This window comes from Oncorhynchus mykiss, chromosome 26 (genome assembly GCF_057628025.1).
Source record: "Oncorhynchus mykiss isolate SJ-2025 chromosome 26, ASM5762802v1, whole genome shotgun sequence".
Taxonomy (NCBI): domain Eukaryota; kingdom Metazoa; phylum Chordata; class Actinopteri; order Salmoniformes; family Salmonidae; genus Oncorhynchus; species Oncorhynchus mykiss.
This window is the reverse complement of record NC_143047.1, coordinates 11784841-11810936: the sequence shown is the minus strand read 5'-3', so window position 1 is coordinate 11810936 and position 26096 is coordinate 11784841. Positions and strand designations below refer to the sequence as shown.

The 26096-nt window shown below is 42.8% G+C and overlaps 1 protein-coding gene across 6 annotated transcripts in view; it reads right to left on the bottom strand.

The window, feature by feature from the left end:
* The window catches only part of LOC110506377 (zinc finger protein 536), a 203120-nt gene that overhangs the window by 169188 nt on the left and 7836 nt on the right, over positions 1 to 26096 (bottom strand). For 4 of the 6 annotated variants that reach the window (XM_090222128.1, XM_090222132.1, XM_090222126.1 and 1 more), the window contains exon 2: positions 2235 to 2278. The gene's annotated coding sequence lies outside the window, so the exon portion shown is untranslated. Of the gene's footprint in view, positions 1 to 2234; positions 2279 to 14957; positions 15047 to 26096 lie in introns of those variants that run through there. The other 2 variants (XM_090222127.1, XM_090222129.1) reach the window with 1 other exon arrangement.

Sequence of the window (26096 nt, the reverse complement as noted above, 5' to 3'; positions counted from 1 at the left end):
TCTACCCACACTGGGATAAGTCATGAGGAAATTGATGCCCATGTTTTGTCCGACCACCTGTTCATTCTGGATACAAGTCTAAGAACCCAGTAAGGGTTAACCCTCTTTGGGGAGCAAGCGGGGGAGGTAGTTGGCACCCCAGTCAGAAACGTGCCCCCACGAGTGGCAGGCTGGCTCAGACCGTCCGGCTGGGTGGGACGGGAGCCCAGTCTTGGACCGGTCCACATCTCCCCCAAATCCTCCAGTCGCTCCAAACAGAGTCAGTATGCTGCCCCTCCATTACCCCCCCCCCCCGCCCACACCCCCCCACCCCCATCCTATCCCAACCAGGAAATCATTGTCTCGGTCAATTTACATGCATTTATCTACGTTTTGAAGGACTCTTACCGTATGAAACCACAATGGTCTCGAAGGCTGTATGATCACCAACACGTGTAGACTATTCATGGAGAAAATAAAAGAAACATAACATTTTATATGAGATCATATTTTAATTATATTTTTAACCCATTGGCTGTTGGTTTAATGACTGAACATGATGTCTAGAACCACTCAGTGTGTGTCTAAAATGATAAACGATTGCCGTGCACTTGAAGCTCACATGTCCCTCACTCTGATCGAACACAAAGCCACCAGTGAACAATGGAGGCAGGGAAGCAGCGTTGTGTTACCTGCAGCGTGAGAAGACTCTCACATGTCCAAAACACCTCACACCACCACCGACTTGCCACCACTCGTCAAACTCACACAAAGTCATAGGAGCGGAAATAGGAAACCATTCTCACTAAAAACCTTCACAATCATCTCCTGAGAGAAAACAGCGCTCTTGTTTTTTTTTTACTGAAAAAGGACAAATATTTTAAGAGGCAATGAATTTGGTGGAGCTGGATAGGATGTTGGTATATGTTTTACTAAAGGCAATATAATGGCATACTATTATTAGATCACATTAATCATGACTGCGCCAAAGGCACTGACAGCAGCACTGAAAAGGATTGAAAATGTTGGTAATGGATATAAATTACCCATTGTGTGATAAAAGGATTTTTGTTCACTAAGAAGGTAGGGATAAAACAGGAAACCTCTGAATGCATGTGTATAAAATATTGAATAATACAGGCTATCTGAGTGGGATTAACATTCACAGCGAATCCGATAGTAATAGTTTGACAATTAAAAGTGGACTAAACCCATCCAGTTAGAGAGGAGGATGGCGAGGTAGGAGAGTTGTTTTGACAGAGGTCTGTCAGTTGGCACGGCGATAATGAGTCACATCTCTCCTATATACGGTTATTTATTGCCGACTTGGCTCGCAAACAAAAGATCAATAATTTGGAGCAAATCTAATGTTGCCCCTGGCGCTAATATGGTCATCCATCACATCTGCCATCTTCATGTGGGAGATGGACTGAATTTGTGTTTATTTGAGATCAAATGCAATTACATCATATAGCTTTAATAACATCTGAGCCCCCCTGTGAGTATGTGTGGGTTTTTGATCATGCGTATGCATATACAGTATGCTTGTGAGATGTGTCACATACGTGTACATTCTAATATATTTACTGCTATAAGACGTGTTTCCACATCAATCTTCATTTCTTTCCACAGTCCTACATTTTGAAATATGAAGTGTGTCAACAGTCTATCCCCCCTTAGACGGCAAACGCACAAACATCCCTCACACAAATACACACATAGCACGGCCAGTCCCCCATTGAGACAACACAGAGCTAGTGAGGAGATCCCTCACTGACAAGCCCTGGGTGAGCCAGCTTAAGTCCACCTGGGCTCTGTCTGACTGTCTGCCTCTCAGAGTGAGGTGTGAGTCTGGCGAACGACAGACAGAGGTCATCTGTCACTGAGGATCCCTCCTGCCTAGGTGTTGCCCCACACACCTCCAGAGAAGGCCCTCGCAGGTAGACTAATAAGCATAAGGCACAGGGAGAGGCCCCACAGAGCCCCAAAGCACCTCCTCACACGACATCCCTCTCCCACTGTCACAGGCCCAGGACACTAACCTAACGACCTGCACTGCGCTTGATGATGACGCACACCACGAGCCAAACTGAAGCCATTTAAACGGGTATAGTCCCTAAAAAATTAATCAATTAAAATTGTAGATGGGTGTTGTTTTTGAGATAAATGGGGAATATGGAAATGTCAGTTGGGTCCAATTTCTCAGTCTCACCTCTATGTGGTATAACAGAAATACAGTAAGCATGGTTCCTCACCTAATGTGTTTTCTTTGGGTCTTCTAATTGACATCCGTAGATCACTGGAAAAGCAAATAACAGAGAGAGAGAGAGAGAGAGAGAGAGAGAGAGAGAGAGAGAGAGAGAGAGAGAGAGAGTGTTAATGACACACCAACAGACTCGTCTCCAAGAGCAGCATCGTAAATATCGCACAAACAGGAAATCATTAGCACCACAGATAAAAACAGATCAGGATCTCAGTTCAATAAATTAAATACATGTTGTCTATCGCATTACAAGAAAACATCGAGAGAGAATAAAACTTGAGAAACATGTGTTGGCATCATCTTAGGGATTTAGAGGTTAGTTAGTAAACAGTAAAGACGGATTGAACGATAAACTAGGAAATAGGCTAGTCTACAGCCTAGACTACAGACGTCGCACCAAACACACCCTCATAGTGAGCTCCGGAGTTTTTGCCAGGGGATTTCATGAAACTAAACAGTACGTCAAAGATCCTTACAACATAAGATGTCTCCCCTAAACACCACTGTCATGTTCCCTTCGCGTTCCTTTCTTCCCTTCTCAGACACGACTTTGGGTAGAGGAAAGAAGTTCTCCCTGAGCGTTTTAAGATGTCATTTTTAAAACATACATATCAAAGCTGCAGAAAGACAGATTTTTTCCCCTTCGGCTTCTCTGCTCTCGTACAATGTGGCTTTGAATAGGGAAGGAACTCAAAAGACGCTCTGAGATCTCTTTGCGATCCACTTCCTTGGGCCGACTGGCAACACATCATTTGTATTGATGCAATATTACATTTCAATATCGCATGTCAAAAGGCACAAAATGATAGATCATAGCCTAACTAAATGAATTATTAAAAGGTTGTGCTGGCTGTGCTATCAGCTTCTCTTACAATCAACTGTGTCTGAAAAGAACAGTTTGATACTGGCAGCATTTCAGTGTTTTTTTTTCTTCTTTTCGCTCCTAGTTTTATTTTTCTTCTCTCTTAAGTTTCGGACCACTGTAATGAATCTGGATTTGTGTCACCAAAAAATGTCCTCAAATCTCAAACCACATGAGCACAACAATAACCAGACCTTTCCAGTTAGTTATTTTCTGTCCTGTTCAATGAAAACGACTTCCAAAGTACTACGTTTGTTGCTAAAAAAGAGTGAAGAGCGGGACTGATATAATGACATATTTGGAGTGGTACGATTTGTGTTTTCTTCATAATACATTATGTCCCTGGAGCTTTATCTCTCTATTTCCCCTGGTAAAACCCTGAAACCCTTTTTAGATTTGCCCATATTACACATGGCCTCCATTCTAGGTCAAATCTGTATCAGAAGTTCATGCACTGACAACAGAAGCCGTGTGACCTGGAACAGTTTAGCGCTTGTGATTCTACCAGGGAGCCAGAGAGGACGGAGGGTCTGAACCTCTTACAATCCTTGTACTTTAAAGAGTTAGAACAATGGGATAAAAGATAAAGAAGTGTTAACGATACATTTAAAGGAGTATTAAGGTCAGTGAAAATACTTGTGGCACACTGACACCCAAAGATACAGCACATCACCGGTTAGTATATTCAGTGATGTGTATTCATGGGCGCCAAGGGAAGCCGGGCTTCCCAAAAAACCTTCCCCAAAAATATATATACGTACTATACATATATATATACAGTACCAGTCAAAAGTCTGGACACACCTAGTGTGTCACACTGCAGTTCAAAAGTGTGGGGTCACTTAGAAATGACCTTGTTTTTGAAAGAAAAGCACATTTTTTGTCCATTAAAATAACATCAAATTGATCAGAAATACTGTGTAGACATTGTTCATGTTGTAAATGACTATTGTACGTTGTAGAATAATAGTGAAGACATCAAAACTATGAAATACAGTGCCTTGCGAAAGTATTCGGCCCCCTTGAACTTTGCGACCTTTTGCCACATTTCAGGCTTCAAACATAAAGATATAAAACTGTATTTTTTTGTGAAGAATCAACAACAAGTGGGACACAATCATGAAGTGGAAAGACATTTATTGGATATTCTAAAGATTTTTAACAAATCAAAAACTGAAAAATTGGGCGTGCAAAATTATTCAGCCCCTTTACTTTCAGTGCAGCAAACTCTCTCCAGAAGTTCAGTGAGGATCTCTGAATGATCCAATGTTGACCTAAATGACTAATGATGATAAATACAATCCACCTGTGTGTAATCAAGTCTCTGTATAAATGCACCTGCACTGTGATAGTCTCAGAGGTCCGTTAAAAGCGCAGAGAGCATCATGAAGAACAAGGAACACACCAGGCAGGTCCGAGACACTGTTGTGAAGAAGTTTAAAGCCGGATTTGGATACAAAAAGATTTCCCAAGCTTTAAACATCCCAAGGAGCAGTGTGCAAGCGATAATATTGAAATGGAAGGAGTATCAGACCACTGCAAATCTACAAAGACCTGGCTGTCCCTCTAAACTTTCAACTCATACAAGGAGAAGACTGATCAGAGATGCAGCCAAGAGGCCCATGATCACTCTGGATGAACTGCAGAGATCTACAGCTGAGGTGGGAGACTCTGTCCATAGGACAACAATCAGTCGTATATTGCACAAATCTGGCCTTTATGGAAGAGTGGCAAGAAGAAAGCCATTTCTTAAAGATATCCATAAAAAGTGTCGTTTAAAGTTTGCCACAAGCCACCTGGGAGACACACCAAACATGTGGAAGAAGGTGCTCTGGTCAGATGAAACCAAAATTGAACTTTTTGGCAACAATGCAAAACGTTATGTTTGGCGTAAAAGCAACACAGCTGAACACACCATCCCCACTGTCAAACATGGTGGTGGCAGCATCATGGTTTGGGCCTGCTTTTCTTCAGCAGGGACAGGGAAGATGGTTAAAATTGATGGGAAGATGGATGGAGCCAAATACAGGACCATTCTGGAAGAAAACCTGATGGAGTCTGCAAAAGACCTGAGACTGGGACGGAGATTTGTCTTCCAACAAGACAATGATCCAAAACATAACACTGACAACAGAAGCCGTGTGACCTGGAACAGTTTAGCGCTTGTGATTCTACCAGGGAGCCAGAGAGGACGGAGGGTCTGAACCTCTTACGATCCTTGTACTTTAAAGAGTTAGAACAATGGGATAAAAGATAAAGAAGTGTTAACGATACATTTAAAGGAGTATTAAGGTCAGTGAAAATACTTGTGGCACACTGACACCCAAAGATACAGCACATCACCGGTTAGTATATTCAGTGATGTGTATTCATGGGCGCCAAGGGAAGCCGGGCTTCCCAAAAAACCTTCCCCAAAAATATATATACGTACTATACATATATATACAGTACCAGTCAAAAGTCTGGACACACCTAGTGTGTCACACTGCAGTTCAAAAGTGTGGGGTCACTTAGAAATGACCTTGTTTTTGAAAGAAAAGCACATTTTTTGTCCATTAAAATAACATCAAATTGATCAGAAATACTGTGTAGACATTGTTCATGTTGTAAATGACTATTGTACGTTGTAGAATAATAGTGAAGACATCAAAACTATGAAATACAGTGCCTTGCGAAAGTATTCGGCCCCCTTGAACTTTGCGACCTTTTGCCACATTTCAGGCTTCAAACATAAAGATATAAAACTGTATTTTTTTGTGAAGAATCAACAACAAGTGGGACACAATCATGAAGTGGAAAGACATTTATTGGATATTCTAAAGTTTTTTAACAAATCAAAAACTGAAAAATTGGGCGTGCAAAATTATTCAGCCCCTTTACTTTCAGTGCAGCAAACTCTCTCCAGAAGTTCAGTGAGGATCTCTGAATGATCCAATGTTGACCTAAATGACTAATGATGATAAATACAATCCACCTGTGTGTAATCAAGTCTCTGTATAAATGCACCTGCACTGTGATAGTCTCAGAGGTCCGTTAAAAGCGCAGAGAGCATCATGAAGAACAAGGAACACACCAGGCAGGTCCGAGACACTGTTGTGAAGAAGTTTAAAGCCGGATTTGGATACAAAAAGATTTCCCAAGCTTTAAACATCCCAAGGAGCAGTGTGCAAGCGATAATATTGAAATGGAAGGAGTATCAGACCACTGCAAATCTACAAAGACCTGGCTGTCCCTCTAAACTTTCAACTCATACAAGGAGAAGACTGATCAGAGATGCAGCCAAGAGGCCCATGATCACTCTGGATGAACTGCAGAGATCTACAGCTGAGGTGGGAGACTCTGTCCATAGGACAACAATCAGTCGTATATTGCACAAATCTGGCCTTTATGGAAGAGTGGCAAGAAGAAAGCCATTTCTTAAAGATATCCATAAAAAGTGTTGTTTAAAGTTTGCCACAAGCCACCTGGGAGACACACCAAACATGTGGAAGAAGGTGCTCTGGTCAGATGAAACCAAAATTGAACTTTTTGGCAACAATGCAAAACGTTATGTTTGGCGTAAAAGCAACACAGCTGAACACACCATCCCCACTGTCAAACATGGTGGTGGCAGCATCATGGTTTGGGCCTGCTTTTCTTCAGCAGGGACAGGGAAGATGGTTAAAATTGATGGGAAGATGGATGGAGCCAAATACAGGACCATTCTGGAAGAAAACCTGATGGAGTCTGCAAAAGACCTGAGACTGGGACGGAGATTTGTCTTCCAACAAGACAATGATCCAAAACATAAAGCAAAATCTACAATGGAATGGTTCAAAAATAAACATATCCAGGTGTTAGAATGGCCAAGTCAAAGTCCAGACCTGAATCCAATTGAGAATCTGTGGAAAGAACTGAAAACTGATGTTCACAAATGCTCTCCATCCAACCTCACTGAGCTCGAGCTGTTTTGCAAGGAGGAATGGGAAAAAATGTCAGTCTCTCAATGTGCAAAACTGATAGAGACATACCCCAAGCGACTTACAGCTGTAATCGCAGCAAAAGGTGGCGCTACAAAGTATTAACTTAAGGGGGCTGAATAATTTTGCACGCCCAATTTTTCAGTTTTTGATTTGTTAAAAAAAGTTTGAAATATCCAATAAATGTCGTTCCACTTCATGATTGTGTACCACTTGTTGTTGATTCTTCACAAAAAAAAATACAGTTTTATATCTTTATGTTTGAAGCTTGAAATGTGGCAAAAGGTCGCAAAGTTCAAGGGGGCCGAATACTTTCGCAAGGCACTGTAACTCATGGAATCGTGTAGTAACCAAAAAAAGTGTTAAACAAATCAAAATATATTTTATATTTGAGATTCTTCAAAGTAGCCACCCTTTGCCTTGATGACAGCTTTGCACACTCTTGGCATTCTCTCAACCAGCTTCACCTGGAATGATTTTCCAAAAGTCTTGAAGGAGTTCCCACATATGCTGAGCACTTGTTGGCTGCTTTTCCTTCACTCTGTGGTCCAACTCTTCCCAGACCAACTCAATTGGGTTAAGTTTGGGTGATTGTGGAGGCCAGGTCATCTGATGCAGCACTCAATCATTCTCCTTCTTGGTCAAATAGCCCTTACACAGCCTGCAGGTGTGTTGGGTCATTGTCCTGTTGAAAAATAAAGGACAGTCCCACTAATCGCTCCAGAAAGCTGTGGTAGCCATGCTGGTTAAGTGTGCCTTGAATTCTAAATAAATCAAAGACAGTGTCACAAGCAAAGCACCCCCACACCATCAAACCTCCTCCTCCATGCTTCACGGTGGGATCCACACATGCGGAGATCATCTGTTCACCTACCCTGTGTCTCACAAAGACACAGTGGTTGGAACCAAAAATCTCAAATTTGGACTCATCACACCAAAGGACAGATTTCCACCGGTCTAATGTCCATTGCTCATGTTTCTTGGCCGAAGCAACTCTCTTCTTCATATTGATGTCCTTTAGTAGTGGTTTCTTTGCCGCAATTCGACCATGAAGGCCTGATTCAAGCAGTCTCCTCTGAACAGTTGATGTTGAGTTGCAGTTAACTCTAATGAACGTATCCTCTGCAGCAGAGGAATCTCTGGGTCTTCTTTCCTGTGGCGATCTTCATGAGAAACAGTTTCATCATAGCGCTTGATGGTTTTTGTGACTGCACTTGAAGAAACTTTCAAAGTTCTTGAAATGTTCCAGATTGCCTGACCTTCATGTCTTAAAGTAATGATGGACTGTCGATTATCTTTGCTAATTTGAACTGTTCTTGCCATAATATGTATTTGGTATTTTGCCAAATAGGGCTATCTTCTGTATACCACCCCTACCTTGTCACTGACTGGCTCAAACGCATTAAGAAGGACAGAAATTCCACAAATGAACTTTTAACAAGACACACCTGTTAATTGAAATGCAAGCTGGTTGAGAGAATGCCAAGAGTGTGCAAAGATGTCTTCAAGGCAAAGGGTGGCTATTTGAATAATCTCAAATATAACAAATATTTTGATTTGTAACCAAACACTTGTTTGTTTAACACTTTTTTGGTTACTACATGATTCCATGTGTGTTATTTCATAGTTTTGATGTCTTCACTATTATTATACAATGTAGAAAATAGTAAAAATAATGAAAAACCCTTGAATGAGTAGGTGTGTCCAAACTTTTGACTGGTACTGTATATATAGTGGTACTGCATATAACACTGACATTCAAAAGTTTGCGGTCACTTAGAAATGTCCTTATTTTTTAAAGAAAAGCACATTTTTTGTCCATTAAAATAACATCAAATTGATCAGAAATACAGTGTAGACATTGTTCATGTTGTAAAGGACTATTGTAGCTGGAAACGGCTGATTTTTAATGGGACATCTACATGGGCGTACAGAGGCCCATTATCAGCAACCATCACTCCTGTGTTCCAATGGCACGTTGTATTAGCTAATCCAGGTTTATCATTTTAAAAAGGCTAATTGATAATTAGAAAACCCTTTTGTAATTATGTTAGCACAGCTGAAAACTGTTGTTCTAATTAAAAAAGCAATAAAACTGGCCTTCTTTAGTCTAGTTGAGTATCTGGAGCATCAGCATTTGTGGGTTTGATTACAGGCTCAAAATGGCCAGAAACAAAGAACTTTCTTCTGAAACTCGTCAGCCTATTCTTTTTTCTGAGAAATTAAGGCTATACCATGCGAGAAATTGCCAAGAAACGGATGATTTCTTTGCAACTCTCAAATCAAATCAAATCAAATTTTATTTGTCACATACACATGGTTAGCAGATGTTAATGCGAGTGTAGCGAAATGCTTGTGCTTCTAGTTCTGACAATGCAGTAATAACCAACAAGTAATCTAACTAACAATTCCAAAACTACTGTCTTATACACAGTGTAAGGGGATAAAGAATATGTACATAAGGATATATGAATGAGTGATGGTACAGAGCAGCATAGGCAGGATACAGTAGATGGTATCGAGTACAGTATATACATGAGGTGAGTATGTAAACAAAGTGGCATAGTTAAAGTGGCTAGTGATATATTTACATCATTTCCCATCAATTCCCATTATTAAAGTGGCTGGAGTTGAGTCAGTGACAGTGTCAGTGTGTTGGCAGCAGCCACTCAATGTTAGTGACTCTGCCTAGAAGGCCAGCATCCCAGAGTCGCCTCTTCACTGTTGACGTTGAGACTGGTGTTTTGCGGGTACCATTTAATGAAGCTGCCAGTTGAGGACTTGTGAGGCATCTGTTTCTCAAACTAGACACTCTAATGTAATTGTCCTCTTGCTCAGTTGTGCACCAGGGCCTCCCACTCCTCTTTCTATTCTGGTTAGAGCCAGTTTGCGCTGTTCTGTTAAGGGTGCATGTATGAAAGAGTCATAGACCGTTTCATAGACTGTTTCATCAACCCTACAAGTAGGGTGAGTTTGTACAAGTAGGGTCTGTTTGTCACTATTAGACTAAGCATAGATGATTTGATGATGTTGAAATGTTGAAGTTGAAATGGTGCTGGAATAGTGGAGGCAGCTCCTGTTTTCTTTGCGACATGAGGTACCATGGTTCTAAATCAATAGTTGTTTAGTAGTCCGAAAATGTTGGAAACATTACCTTGCTTGACCATGCTGTAGGTCAGGTAACTGTGTCTCCTTAATGTCTCAGCCTTAGGCCTATATATCACGGTGGCAAGGCATATGAACTAACAGGTTATAGAGCAAGCAATGCAATTATCACAACACATAAGTTGTAATCTGCCTTTGTTTTCTGGCTTGGCTTCCCCGGTGATTTTACCCACTCACCGCTACTGCAGCGTTTGGATACCATCACCTTTGATGAACTGAAGGACAGGATAGTCTTTCTAATATTACATTCCTGTCTCACCATATTAAGTTGCTAAATGCTACAAGATGAAAATACTGCTGTGGTTGTTGTCTGGTTTAGATTGAGATGTATTTCGTCTGTGTGTGTGTGTGTGTGTGTGTGTGTGTGTGTGTGTGTGTGTGTGTGTGTGTGTGTGTGTGTGTGTGTGTGTGTGTGTGTGTGTGTGTGTGTGTGTGTGTGTGTGTGTGTGTGTGTGTGTGTGTGTGTGTGTGTGTGTGTGTGTGTGTGTGCGCGTGTGTGTGTGTGTGTGTGTGAGAGAGAAGTGAGGGCCAACGGCGGGAGTGTTGGGGGTGACAATGACATCATAAACTCTGGAGGTTTTAATTGGAGGGTCCAGATTGTTGGACTGGTGACCCCGCAGAAGTCATGGCCACCATTAGCGTCCAGACCGCATGCTAACAAACAGAATCTGTGCATGTTAGCGCTGGCGAAAATTCAATTTGAGCTCTTTGTCTGCCTGATGCCTTGCCCTAACGATGGTCTCTTTTTTTTTTCCTTAAACAACAGAACACAGAGGAGTCGTTAGGACCCTCTCTTCATTACTTCAAAAAACCAATCATTAGACACCAGAGTATATACGTAATTAGAAAATCACTTCCTTTGCAATCCTGGCTAAGTAGTTTACATACTGTAATTACAGGGACAAAATCAATTTTTAATCATTTCACTGATTGGGCTCATCAGCTCAGTAGGAACATTGTATCCTGCTTGTTGTGCGAAAGCAACATCTGGGCTAAAACAATTACCCTTTTGTGTTCCAAAACTATTCAGAAACAGGCTTTCTGCAGCACCCGATGATTGTCATGTAGCCTGACTGCAGCCATCTCTCCCCCTGCCCTTGACTTGAGCATGGAGGATCACGTTTAAAGCCTTATAAATCAATACACTATAATAAGCTGCTCTTGGGGAAAAGCAGCATACTGCTTTTTTAACACCTTTAGTTTTTTCTTCCTGTTGTTGTCGGTGGTGGTGGTGGGGGTGGTGTTTTTTTTGCTGTTGCTTTTCACTAAATAAAAAGAGAAGCGAATGTCGTTTCCCCTGAATAAATATGACCTTTCTAATATGTTGTTCCATTCAGCGTACAAATAGAGTATTGTTTAAATCTCATGTTCCCAACGCAAACCTGTGATTTATAATCATCCCTGTTGTTACAGAGCATACGCGAGGTAGAGGGACTGGATGAGTACTTTCCATGTTTGGTTAAGTGAGAAAAGGATCTGACATAGCAAACTTCAAACAAAAGTCTTCCTGCTATGTTTCACCCTTCAGTGACTAATACAATGCTTTGTATTCCGGTCTGCAAGATGCAGGATCGATCCACATTAGTCTGAACTCTCCTTCGCTCACTTTGAAAACTGAGGAAATCAGATTTGGGAAGAAGAGAAAAAAAAAAGAAAATGAGTGAATGCATTGATCACTCTCGGTGTATGCAAATTACATTTGCCTCTATTTATTTTATTTTTTTTACTGATCAATAGGGTTAATTAAGAGATTCGTTTTAACTGCACTTTTGGAATCCTGTTTTGAGCAGTCGACCTCAGAAATCATCCCGCTGTCCCTCCGTATCCATGGAAATGAAAGGCGGGTAAGAGGGGCAAGAGGGGCCATAAATCGGAAAATCCAATTCGACCATGAGCACGGGTGTCACGGTAAAATATGAAAGCAAAGACAGCTCACAGGTAGATAGATCATCAGTTATATGCCGGTGAGGCAACATTTTAAAAAGTTTATACACAGACTTTTTCCACTGCAGACAGGGCCATCCCCAAATAGTGTGGTGAGTAGGCTAGTTCCAGGGTCGTCCACAGGTTGTACTTTGACCGCGGCTATGGCTGATATCGTTCAGAGAAAAGTTTCCGCTATTGTTGGGCTGGCCCCCATGAGTATGAGTGCCATGTGTGGTAGCGAGAGTATCAGCAGCGGTGCTGGTGGTAAACGAGATTAATAATGGACGCTTTTTACAATTATTATTATTCCCAAAATGCTCTTTTGTGATTTGCTTTGAAGGGGGGAAGCGCTGGGAAGATCAGCCCGCGAAAGGGGGGCGCTCATTTGGAGAGCTTTTCCAATTATACAATTAGTCAGGAATGTAGGGCAGCAGCCTCTGTGTTCCGATCGCTCCGACCCTGGAAAGCAAGACCCTTTTTCTTCCTCACTGGTCGTGCACAATAAAATAAATAATCATTTAAAAAAACAGATCCGAGGCCTGGGCACCAGCGAAAGTCCGGGTGGACGCCGCGTAGGCGGATCCCAAAAGAGTGAAACTAACAAACGGTGACCTTATTCGTGCCGATTGCGTGCGAACGACCCATGCAATCCACTCTATGCTAATAGACAAAGTCAAGGGGTCAGGGTTTTCTGTTTAAATACCGCTCTTTGAGTTGAACGGCTTTTTGTGCATTTTTTTTCCCTATCGGTACAGTGTGTTGTGGGTTGATTGGGTGGCTTTGGCAAAGGACACCAACAAGTCCTAATTATGCATTGTGAATCTCATTTATTTATTTATTTTCTGAGGGTGAAGAGATTTTAATTTGATAATTTTTCCTTTTGATTGTCCTCGTCCTATGCCTGGTACTAAGTTTACTAGTTCAATATATATATATATATTTTTTTTTTACCATCTGTTTCCCTGTTGATTTTCTGTAAGCTCTCTTTACTGATTACAGCCATGACTACATGAACCTCTTCAATAATTATCCTGCAATAAAAAAAAAAAACATGCAAAATGATTATTATCATTAAAACTCCTTACCAAGACTGTCACTCCTTCAACTAATTCTGTCAAAACTGTCAGAGGCTAAATGTGTCCCTTGGATGCCAATCATGTCATATTTCTAACAGCAGGATGTATTCTCACAACAGTGACAGGCTGCGCTCACTGAATCCATCCAAAGGCCATGGTGGAAAAAGTCCCCTCATTCAGATCAAACTGCTATAAACTAACTAATAACTAACTAATAACTAACTAATAAGAGAACCTTCTGCTGTCTCGATGTCCCTAAATGATCCAAAAATACTCAACATTCCTCTTTTACGTCATGTCTGTGGAACGTCAATAGCACATACTGGAAGGGAGAGAGAAGGTGAGTTGAGAAGTAAGGTACGTATTTATGGAATCCTCTTAGTAGCTAGTCCCTGTACTTGTGATGGCCCAGATATCATTTGGAGAAAGCCTGACGATTGCGTGCATATGTGCCTTGTGTGAGAATGCGTCAGCGAGAGCATGTGTTTGTGATGGATCCAATATGACTGAGATCTGTCTCACATACCTCTGATGCCGCACAAGCCAAAAGACTGACTCACTATTTTAGATTTGATTTATACATCTCAGCATGCAAATGCAGTCCAAAACACCAGCGACAATTACCAAGGCTGTTACACTGTTACAACATAGCACACATTTTTTAAAATATGGCATTTAACGTAATCTAAGATTGAAATACTTTTGGATTGCTCTGTATTAAAAAAATATATATATATAAATATATATATATATATATAAATAACAAACTAAATTTTTAAATGATAAAATATATAGTATCATTAGTGTATTATATAGCGTATAAAGGCTGTCTGACACTTTGACTTCGGAGTCCTGCGGGCTATATAAGACAGCTGTCATATAATTCAAGTTCAAACAGTGGAATATTTTTTCAATAAATGTTATAGCTAGATTTTTCCAGCTTCAAGAAAAAAAAAGTTTCCATTGATTAGCACTTTGCAAGCAATCCATTTTTACAAACCGGCTTGACCTCTCTCACTGGACGAGGGTCTACTATGAATTAAAAGAAAACAATTCCAGGGAAGGGATTGCGGGCAAGGAGAAGAGAGAGCATACAAGAAAAAGAGATGTATAGAGTGAGAAAGAGAAAAGAGATGTGTGTGAGAAAGATAGAGGACAGACGTGATCTAACCTGTACATTGGGACGGTAAAGAGAGGGAGTACATATTTTGAGATGATAATGATAGTGATGGTGAGGAGGACATTGCAAACTGCTGGCAGACCCCGTCAGCCGAGCCCTGATGCAGACAGATCCTTCACCCTCCATGTCACATGATCTACCATCAGTCTCAGAGATGGGGATATATCGCCACAAGCTCCAGAAATAATGGGTGCACCTGTTTACCGTGTCACCTCTGTTTGCTAATTGTCTCCTTGAGCTACATTGGGGAAGTAAATGCGTCTCGGCTTTTGACAGGCGGGCGTTTATTTAGAAATCACATTACTTCCAGCGCAATTGTTCTTTTTTCTTTTGGGGGGGGGGGGGGGGGGATCTAGGAAAGTTAAATGAGAGTGCTGTGCTACAGATTTCACTTCCTGATTAGGGGAGGTGACAGCGTTGAGCTGAAAAGTTCACATTCACTTGTTCAATTCCACCCCAGAACCATGCCAGGGAGGAGGGGGAGTGTGACAGACATCTTTAATATCCTGCTCTTTACGTGATCAATCGGGGTGCCACTGATCCATACCTGCAGTACTGCCACCTCACCGACGTAGCTCAGGAAGAACACAGACAGGTTTGCAGAGGGAAGGGGGGGGGGGGGAAGACAAGCGCCTGTAAACAAAGCAGACAAACCAGGACATTCAGTGCAGGTGCTATTGAAGTTTGACAAGAGTGCACAATGGCGACAGAGAAAACAACACCAACATACCCATTACAGTAAGCACTTTCCAAACATTTGATCATTTTCATAAAATTCTGCGAACTAGTGCAAGTACAGTAGTACAAGTACAGTCAATACACAGAGAAGCCTAAATGAAATGCAAGTGTTATAATGACAGTAAGAACAGGTATGGTCCACGGCATATGGTACGGGGAGAAAAAAACACTGAGAAGGGTTACATTTACGTTTGATAATCGAAACAGAGGCTAAGTCCTCCAAAATGACATGCGCTACAAAACGTGAAACAAACCTTCAACGCACAGAATGTTACGCAATCCTACATTAAAGGCCTGCCGCTTCACACAAGGCAAATAATCAGGTCGGCATGAGCCACGTGAACTACACGTCCTGCTCTCCCTCTATAGTAGAGCGTAACTCAGTGAGTGGGTTTGGGTTGAGGCCTCACGTCGAGTCAGAGTGAGTGGGGCTGGGGAGCTGGGGCTGGAGCTGGGGCAGAGGGGCACAGATGTGGTTCTCAAAGGAGGCCACCCCAGGAGCCTGCAAGGGGAATTCTTATCCCCACTACTATTTCAATAGGAAAAGACACACACACACACACACACACACACACACACACACACACACACACACACACACACACACACACACACACACACACACACACACACACACACACACACACACACACACACACACACACACACACACACACACACACACACAAAGGCACACTTGCCTTAAGTCACATTCTAAATTGGCTCCCAGGAGCATTTCCCCTACCTTGTTCACCAAAGGCATTGTGTATGTTTTCTGAGTGCTTAGCATATGCCGGGTAACGTGAGATCTCCTCTGCGCACACTCACATTGTTTCCAGAAGTTGTTGCATTTTTTTCTCCCCCTTTAAGTATTTCCCATCAGGAGCTTAATTAAATTCAAAATAGTTCACATATACCTACTATGCAGGATCGCACAAGCCGCCCACCCTGCAAGCCCCGATAGAGACGCAAGACTGGGAGCAACAAAAAAAAGTAGAGAAGGAGAAAAAAACAGTAAAGAAACAGAGAGAGAAAACTCCTGCTCTCAGAATCCTGTTTGTCATGGATGATACTTTGCTACTCTGGGGTCTTTCAGATGTTCCTTCGAGAGGGGTTGAGTTGAGTAGCTCACCTCTCCTGTCTTAGAAAGATTCAGCCCAACAGTCATGGCATACCCAATAGTTGGTACTAGGTCGGTGGGTGGTGTGGTCAACGATGGTGTGAGATTTGGGCCATACGGTAACTGCCAAAAAGGCCCATGGAAAGGGGTGAAGGACTCCTACCTCACTAGTTCTCCAGAAAGTATAAACGTACACAGTGGCTTGATACCAGAGTATGCAGGAAATACTATAGCATTTTTTTAGACAGGATAACCTTTGCTGTGTTTATCCTATTACGCATTGTGTTCTTTTAATGCTAGCGTAATACACGGGGGTGAAAACAATGTGTATAGCACATGCAGTGTTTAAGCAGGGGAATGTCAGTCAAGAGCAGACAAGTGTTGATTTTACACACACTATAGACACCACACACACTACACACACTCATTCCCCTTCCCATACTACACCAGCCTGGCAGACAAAGTTAACATTTTAACTGCAAATATTCCTTGCCTCCAATAGTCCAATGTAATTCATTTTCCATCTCTGTTCATTAATCATTGTTAAAATTAGTGATCCATTTCTTCCACTCTGCCATCTGCACTCAGCTTCGTTACAAACATGACACCTTCCCGCATAATAAAAGCTGACAGCAACGAGGATGCCTTTCCAAATAGCTTTTTGCATATGTGCACCTCTACAACTAATGCTGTTGTCAGACAAAAGTAGGTTATTTAAGGAGCGCCCCTGCTAGAACAATCACACACACACACACACACACACACACACATACACACACACACACACACACACACACATGCACAGAAAGACACACACACACACACACACACACACACACACATGCATGGATAGAGATATAGAGACCCACAAATATCCATGTGTCCCAGGTATATACTGTATACACAATTTGATATAAACCAAATCAAACACACACTACCAGATGTGCCTAATCTTGAATGGAATGTGGTAAAATCCTGATAATAAATCTCCACATTTTCACTATAGAAAGCAAAGTTATGAAATCAGAGATTCGGAAACATTAACAATCACCAGAGAGACAACAATGGGACCGTTGTTGTTCTTCATGTGCTGTTTAAGTAGGCAAGATTTTATTCCAATTTAGAAAGATTAGTACTCTGTTGTTCTTTTCTACTTTCTTTTATACATACAGATCTTAAGAGGGATACAGTGTGTGTGTGTGTGTGTGTGTGTGTGTGTGTGTGTGTGTGTGTGTGTGTGATAATCTGATACATGGTTCAGACTAACTATTGTTGACTATTTGATACCAGAACATTCACATTGGATATTTCTGTTTATTACAATGAATATATGGTGACACAGTACAGTCCTTTGTTCTCTGTAAGTATGCACTCATGAATGTATTAGCATGTATGCTTATGTCAATGTGTATGTGTGCGTGTGCGTGTGGAGTAGGGTGTGAGGGTGTGTGCGTGGAGTAGGAGAATTGTGTGTGTACGGGAAGTAGGAGCAGTGCAGTGCAGTGCAGTGTGTGATGTGTGATGTGTGTGTGGTGTGTGGAGTAGGGTGTGAGGGTGTGTGCGTGGAGTAGGAGAATTGTGGGTGTACGGGAAGTAGGAGCAGTGCAGTGCAGTGCAGTGTATATTGTGTGATGTGTGATGTGTGATGTGTGATGTGTGTGTGTGTGTGTGTGTGTGTGAAAGGAAGTGTCTCAGTTGGCTGAAACAGAGGTCCAGACAGTGGAGCTGCTTGGCTGAGGAGAGCAGGGTCCTATAACGAGCCGCCTGGGCCAGATGATGCCCATCGCAGGTCACACAAGCCACACACAATCCCCCCAATACCCAGGCCAGAAGCCTCTGTTTGCCTTCCCCAGGATGGGGCTCTGCTCCCCCCAGTCCCCCCCAGTCCTCCATGGTCCCCCCTTAACGCCCGTCAGCCCCCAGATCTGCCGTACGGCCTCCCTGGTGAGGTGTCGCTGGAAGCCCCCAGGCACACCACATTAATCTATATAATGCCCTCAAAGAGTGGGCTTTTTCACACCGCTAACTGCCAAGGCCTACGAGGGGCAGGGGGCTGCGCCATGGTTCAGCTGTTCGCCCAACTGGCGTCTGCACACACACACACAAGAACACACACACATACTGACGCTTTGCCTATAGGCTCTGATTGACTCAATAAAGGTATACCTTCATCAAATGGCTAGCAGAAACCCCTGCAATCTTAGGAGGGCTGGACTTTTCAGGCAAACAGCAAATAGAAAAGAAGCTAAATCATCTTGACATTCACCAACGTGTAGCCCAAGAGAAAGCCACGGCTTCAGTTATTTCTCCCATCCACTAATTTGGTTCTCCTTAACCCCCCACACCCCTGCAGCGCACATACACACATGCACACACACTGACACGTTTAATTTCAGGTTCTCAGCACATCTGAATTACAGAAAACTGATGAAGGATGGAGGCCAGGCCCCTCCGGACTGATTAGCATCATTTAAGAAAGCGTTCCTTTTTGCTCGGCTCAGCGACCGCCCAGCCTACAAGATGGGTGGCCTTTCAGCATTAGAAGTCAATATGGAGTAAACTCATTTGAATTGAACATGGAGGAAAACCACTCCAGCGTCTGGGCCTCTGCATTTTTTGAAGTCTTCATATACTCGTTCAATGACCCAACTGAGCTTTAAAATGCACATTACTATAGGACGTAAAGTAGCAAATGTACATAAATCGAGAGGACAAATAAGGAACATTTTAAAGGTATAAAGTAATAAGACAGAACACATTTTTTTGCCTCTAAATTATATAAGCCATGCAAATGGCTTAAAATTTTGTAAAGCTTTTCAGAAAATCCTACTTATGGTTGCCATTCTGTGCCAAAAAGTTCATCTGGCCTGTAAATTTAAGCATGGATTACAAATATTCAAATCATGAGCTTACTGTTCAAATAAACATTTCCAACAGGGAAAAAGTTGCAAGGCATACACTTTCAACATAATTCCTCCTCTGGCATCGCCCTCCCCTCACTCCTAATAAAACAAAAAGAACAAAAAATACAAAACAAAGAACGGAGTTGAAAGGTCGTCTTTTTTCATTTACCGTCCGACTGCATAAACACCCCTGATGAAATCTAATGAATGTAATTGTAACCACCTATACAATCCCAGTTTGGCAGCCTTGGTTATGTCCTGATATCCTGGGTGGGACAATAGGGTAAGTTATTACAGTTGAATGAGAAGGGGAAAAAAAGAACACAAAAGAAAAAACACGTCTTAAGCCGGTCAGCTGCCCGCCACATGGTAGAAATAATAAGGACTGAAGTCACAATGAGTTCAGCTTTGGTTTCCTAATCACTTCCTTTATAAAGGACCCATCTCGTTGTAGAGGGGCTGTGCCATTGCAAGGGGTCTGACCAGTTATCAGGCAGACAGTGCGGCTTCACTAAAGGAAGGGCACCCTAAACCTGACCCACAGAGATCTTGACCTTGACCCCTCCAATGTCTCCTATTTTTCGCCCAGCTTGGGTGAGACGGACCCAGGCAGTGTAGGGCCTAGGCAATTGTAATGATAGCCGGCGTTACTCTGAGATTAAAATAGCCCCTCTCCTCGGCTCCCGCCGAGCGCTGCATTAAAGTCTTCCACATTGCAAAATTGCAAACAGATGCATCTCAAGTACCTGCAAATAATCTGCCAAGACCAATTTCAAAAGGGAGATTTCAAAATATGTGGAAGTCATTAGGACGAGTATTATTTTTGTGAGGAGCAGGCAACCAGGAGTGGCTCCACAAGCAGATGGGTGCTGCTTTTATTTAGGAAGAAAGGCCCAATGTATTATTCCTCCATAAATGAAGATGCATAACATAGTATGAGACAATTACAGGCAAAATATTGACGTTTCAAAGGCAACAAAAGAATGTAAAATGTCCATTTTTTTGTCCATCTTTCATCTCCTTTGAGACTTCTTTGGGGCTCTTCAGAGAAGATATGAAATAAGACAGAGAGATCTAACAGTGTTGTGTATTAAAGCTAAAATAATTAAATGCCTCTCTCTCCCGAAGAAGAAATGTTTCGGAGGTCTAATTTGCAACTGCTGCTGTTGTTGTTTTTCTGTTGAAGCGAGGGTATCGGACGTTCTAGGCTCCTCAGTGTAGCTTTAAAGCACCGAATCACAGCATTCTCCAATTAAAGATGATTTCAGCACCATGCACTGCAAAAAAAAACTTCATTAGAATGTACATCAAACTGACAACATATATACTACTCTGTGTGCAATGCATGCGTCGTCAAAATGCACATTTTCTCACTTGCCAAGCCAACATATATTACCCTTTTGTTTCTGTAGCAGATTAATCTTAATATCAAATACAATTTGATTAATAAGCTGTAAGGTTAGTGCTCTTACGTGGACTATAGTGAATGTTTGACTCTCCCAAAAAGTGGCGAAATCGCTGTCCTTGAAACAATAAGCATTCAATCAAATTCTTCATAATTGTAACAGTAGGAAGCGGTTCAGACTTTCCGCCCACAACAAACACGCTTTGTTCTCCTGTTATGAGAGAGAGGGACACAATCAAGTGCGTGAGAACGCCAGGAATGCAGCATTTTCGAGCGATTCCTCTCCAACTCCTCTCCCTTTTGGGTCGCCCATATTATTTGCTTCCTGTCTCATTGTAGCTGGCAAAAGAAAATTCTGTAATTGAGCAGTACAGAACATGTGCCCTCCCTGCTCGAAGATGACAGATGGATTATAAAAACTTCAAAGCCAAGCATTTGGAGCACCAGGGGAGAGATGGTAGGTATTTGAACTATCATTCTTTACCCAGGAGACAATGGCTGCCTGACATGGTGCATACATCAAGAAATAGTGCAACCACACAGACATAATCTCCCCCCTTATCCCCCCCCTCTCTTACTGCTATATATTTAACATCCTGTTACGAGCTACTTTCAGCCAAGCACAAGAACACACGTTACCGTAAGAGAGGGAGGCTTACACATACAAGGATAGCAAAGAAAGGATTGCTTTTTATTTTTTAACAGTTAGCCACCCGATTTTCTAACATGTTGTTCTATTTCACTGTAGGTCGTCATCAGTGTCTTGACTCTGAAATAATAATTAACATGTAGAGGGTAGGGACGGGTTTTAACCCCTGCAACGACATCATGATAAACATGCCTATAAGGATGTAAGCTACTGTAACCAAAGCGAGATAGTGGCTGGTGATTTCTAGAATCATCTTATAAGCATGATTTATGAAAGCGGCCATCTGTCGGTCTTCCTTAAGCACGGAGGCCACCTTTAATAATATAAGGACAAGATGTGAGCTGGCCATAGAAGGACGTGCATTGGGAACACTTGAAGAGACACACAATTACGAGAGAGCTACAGAGTAGTGATGCTATCTGCAATTGTCCCTTTGTTCACACACACACAAGCACACTCCTAAAACTCTTCGACAAACATACACACACACCGCCTCCACCCTTCTCTCTCTCTCTCTCTCTCTGTCTAACACGCACGCACACACACACACAGTGGGTCATATGGAAGCTAATTACTGTTGACCTCCACAGTCACACCGTTTAACCCCAGTCCCTGGCACAGTGACCCCTGTCTAAATTAGCCAGGCCTAACTCTGGAAACCAGAGCTTGCTTAATCCCTCAAGTCCTATTCTGGTACTGGTCGCACAAGGGTTCCACCGAAAGCCGAAGTCGCGGCTCAAACAAGACACCACGATACACAGTTTAGAGTTTAGATCATCAAAGTCCCCCAGGTGGTGAACTACTCCTTACGGAAATCCCATAGGTTCAGAGTAGTGACAGTCTCGAAAGACTGTCTTCGTCACATCCACGTGAAGGTTAATTCACACAAATGTTAGTTTCCTACAAACACACACAGCCTTAGAAAACGTGCACCCAAACCACAGGGAGACGTCAATAGAAGTCTTTCAGTCAGCCGGGATTTTGTTAAGCGGTTAACATTGAGCCTCCAGTGCGCTGTGTTCTAACTAAGGCTGCTGGCCTCTGACCTCCTGTGACCTGGATGTGACTCCCCGTTTGACCTTGGGGGCCGGCGAGGTTCTCCACTCTCGAGCATCTGCCAGTGGGCTCATTATGCAGCCCTCCCTCCATGTGGTCACCTTTTCAACGTCCGTCAGGATTTCCAATCTAATCCCTCTGGATCATCCCATCGATGCTAAGGGTGTTTATGTGTAATGGATCCCATCTACCCCCCCCAATCCTACCACACCTGCCCCTCCCTCTTGTCTTTTCAATTTAGCCCTTGATTCATTAAATCAGTCAGTCATTTCATTGCTTGTCCAACAACACGAATGGTGATGTTGTATGGTTGAAGTCCTGTTTACTGGGTTCAGGTCCTGGAATATTTTGGGTCTTCTGACTCTTGGACTGGCTTCTAAATAGTTATTTGTGTAAATTAGCAAAATCTCTCGAGAATTAAATGAGGCAATTCTGTTGGGGAAGATAATCCATCAAAAAATGGGTTGCATTGTTGACGTGTCCTAAATAAACACAGTACGATGGTATAATAAATACAATGGGACGATCCTCTCTTTACGCTCCCTGTTCCTCTTTCCCGACACCCAACAGCATGGGGAAGCAGACGCACCGTTCCTCCCTCATCCTCATTACTAACTAACTACGCTGTTTGATTAAAAGCGTGTAAGAAAAAAAAAAAAAAAACAGGCCGAACCTCCATAATTAAGATCCCTTCACAGATTACCTCTGACAACAAAAGCGTGGAGAGAAGGGCCGCCTGCAGCCGGGGAAATTGGATGAAAAAGAGAGTGAGGACGGGCCTGACCCCTCTCGGCTCCATGCTAGCACCGGCCTTGCCTGGATCAAATGTGCTCCCCAGCAGGAGAGGGACTCCCACCGGATACGATCCAGGGCCTGGGGGGGGTACAGCTACATGACCCATATCAAAGTACCTCGGGCATTGTACTACAACTACAAAGCATGCACAAGCTTCAGCGTATCACACAAACATACACACATTCATACAGTGTGTACAAACCTTTGGGTTCTGTCCTTATACAGTCTGCTAAAGATAAATACAATTGGAAACCAACACAGACCAAATTAAATCCCACTGTGTCGCTATCATAAACGCAAAATGACTAACACTGATCCACATTACCTAAGCGCTTATAATCAGCCAGTTCTGAAAACGATAGCTAACGTCTGCTATTACCTAGCTACAGTATAGTAATTCTACTGTTACGGTTCATTCCAGATTTCATACATGTGTTTCTCATGTTGCCATACTCCAGCTAGTCTGGGCATCCACTCACTAACACGTTCCCCGCTAAGCACCCCACCCAAGGGGACCAAGAGCAGCTTCCTTCACCTGAGCCTTTCAACCTACGACCCGATGGTCAGAGATCCATCTCCCTACCCACCGCTCCACGCTGACGCCCATTATCCTGTGGGTCCTTTGCCTCCGACTCAGAGCGGGAGGCCATTAATATAATCACAGGGATCTAGTGTGTGCTGGAGAGCCCCGAGGCTACAGCAATCAGAGGAAAGTGAGAGAGAGAGGAATAAACTCCACCCAAATCTCCGGAAAACGTTCCCATTCCGACGGCGCTGAAATGGATCGGTCCAGAACGTCACTGGGTGAGGGGGGTGGGGGGGTGGGGGGGGTACGCCGAAGTTAGCGTTTTAACAGAGACCTCCCAAGACGGCGGGGTTGGGGAATAACACATGAATCTTCTCTACAACCTAGGCTGTGCCTGGTTGATCTAACGATGACTGGTCACAGAACCATCTTCATGCAAATTTAAACAGAGAAGATATTTCATTGCACTAATGATGCCTCCCCCCCACATAAAAAGCCTAAACTATCAACACCAGGCAAAAGTTCACCACTCTAACAAGTACATCATCTGTGTGGTCATCATTAGCTTAATCTGCCAGATGATGAGGTGGCTACATGGGGAATACAGCGTGAAGAACTGTAAAGAACTCCAGGAGCTTGGGATGGGTCCTCACACCAGGCTATTGGAGGTCTGTGGGTGCAACCCGATCACTACAAAGACAACACAAAGAATTGTCTGAAACCACCTGACCACAGAGGGGCATGATGGGTCTGGTGTGAGCCCCTTGTGCAGAGAGCAGGTCCGGGTGAGCTATGGAACCACGGTCACTTGGCCACCGTTTTTAGAAGCACACAGTGAACGGATGATTAAACTCATGGGTGAACTCCCCCCCCCCCCCCCCCCCCCCCCCCCCCCCCCCCCCCCACTCCCTCTATGAGTCTATCACTGTGTTCTGTTCCCATGGACATAGACACATGCACATTTCTTCCTCAACAACTTGGTTTCTCCTGTGGAGTCATTTTCTTCAAAGTGCTCTGTTTCTCACAAGCTCTAGTGGAGGATGGGCCTCTGAGTGGAGTGTGGATAGTGTTGCCCACACAGCTCCTGCCTGATCCACACTGACAGTCCTATTTACTAAAACAGGAGAAAGCATCCAAGACTGTGGCCCAGCACTTCCACTTAGCTTTCTCCCCATTACAACGATTGGTGCGAACGACATAACAAAGAGATGAAACAGAGAAATGAGAGGAGAAAACAACGCCTCATGATCAAGAAGAAAAAGAAAGAAAACAAAAAGACGGGAGGAAAAAAAGGCTGATTTATGAAAATCATCAGAAATTGCGGGAGATCTGTTAAGGGTTTGCTGCAGCAGGGGTACGAGCACATCTTAACACTTAAAAGGGGTAAAAAAATATATAAAAAAATAAAAGAAGCTACGTGCCAGGGGAATTCTCTCCAAAAGCCCTTTAAAATTCACCTCGGTAATAACGCAGATAAATAAAGACAAATTCCCTAAAGTAAATACTATTTAGCTCACACCTTGAGTTGCAGTTTTTAAAGTGGTTCACACAGGACTGACAGCTCTCCCCACACAGTGCCTGTTCTCCTGTTTTTAAAACACCAGGTGGGAACTACTGATTGTGTGTGAGTGTGTGTGTGTGTGTGTGTGTGTGTGTGTGTGTGTGTGTGTGTGTGTGTGCGTGCGTGCGTGCGTGCGTGCGTGCGTGCGTGCGTATTCAATGTGAATTTTAAGTCCAGCAGTCACAGGACCACATACCTTGTCTCTTAAAAAAAAAAAAAGGCCTCCTTCGTGGAATGTGAGATGTTCCCAGAGCCTTCTAAAAGAGCCCTTCTTTGGTGACACTCGCAGCACACATTTTTTGGGTGGAGCGAGTACCTCCCAGCTTTTGGACAAGCAGAGCATGTCATAAATATACAAATAAATGTATATTCAATATTTGTGCAAACAAGCTGCCCTGCTCCCTCTTATGACACTGTTGACCTGAAGATGTGGTCAGTGAGTGCCAGCCTTCACAAAAGAGCATGTGTTCAAAGCTGGGAATCTTAATTTGCCTTTAGGCCTAAATATTTACTTTAGCATCCATGGAAAACAGTAATATGGTATTAGTGCATCTCAGGGGGAAACTTGTGTTTTTAAAATGCAGGCTAATGCGCTCAGTTTTAAATTGTATAAAAAGGCAGATGATATATACGGCATCGAATAAATCTGTGTTAATAAAGTGCAATACACAAATAAAGAGCGAACTTGCAACCGTATTCCCACATGCCCCTCAAATACACATCCATAGGCAACAGATAAATCAGCGGCTAATTCCAAGACAACCATTTGAATTGATAGACCAGAAATTCAGCAGGCCTTCAACTAGAAATACAAGTTTGATTGGGAGTTACAGTATATTTTGTGCGAGCTGACATTATACCTCTCTGTTTGACTCCAACTGGCCATTATCACAAATGTCCCCTACCCTAATAGAGGTGTGCAGACAGGCCGAC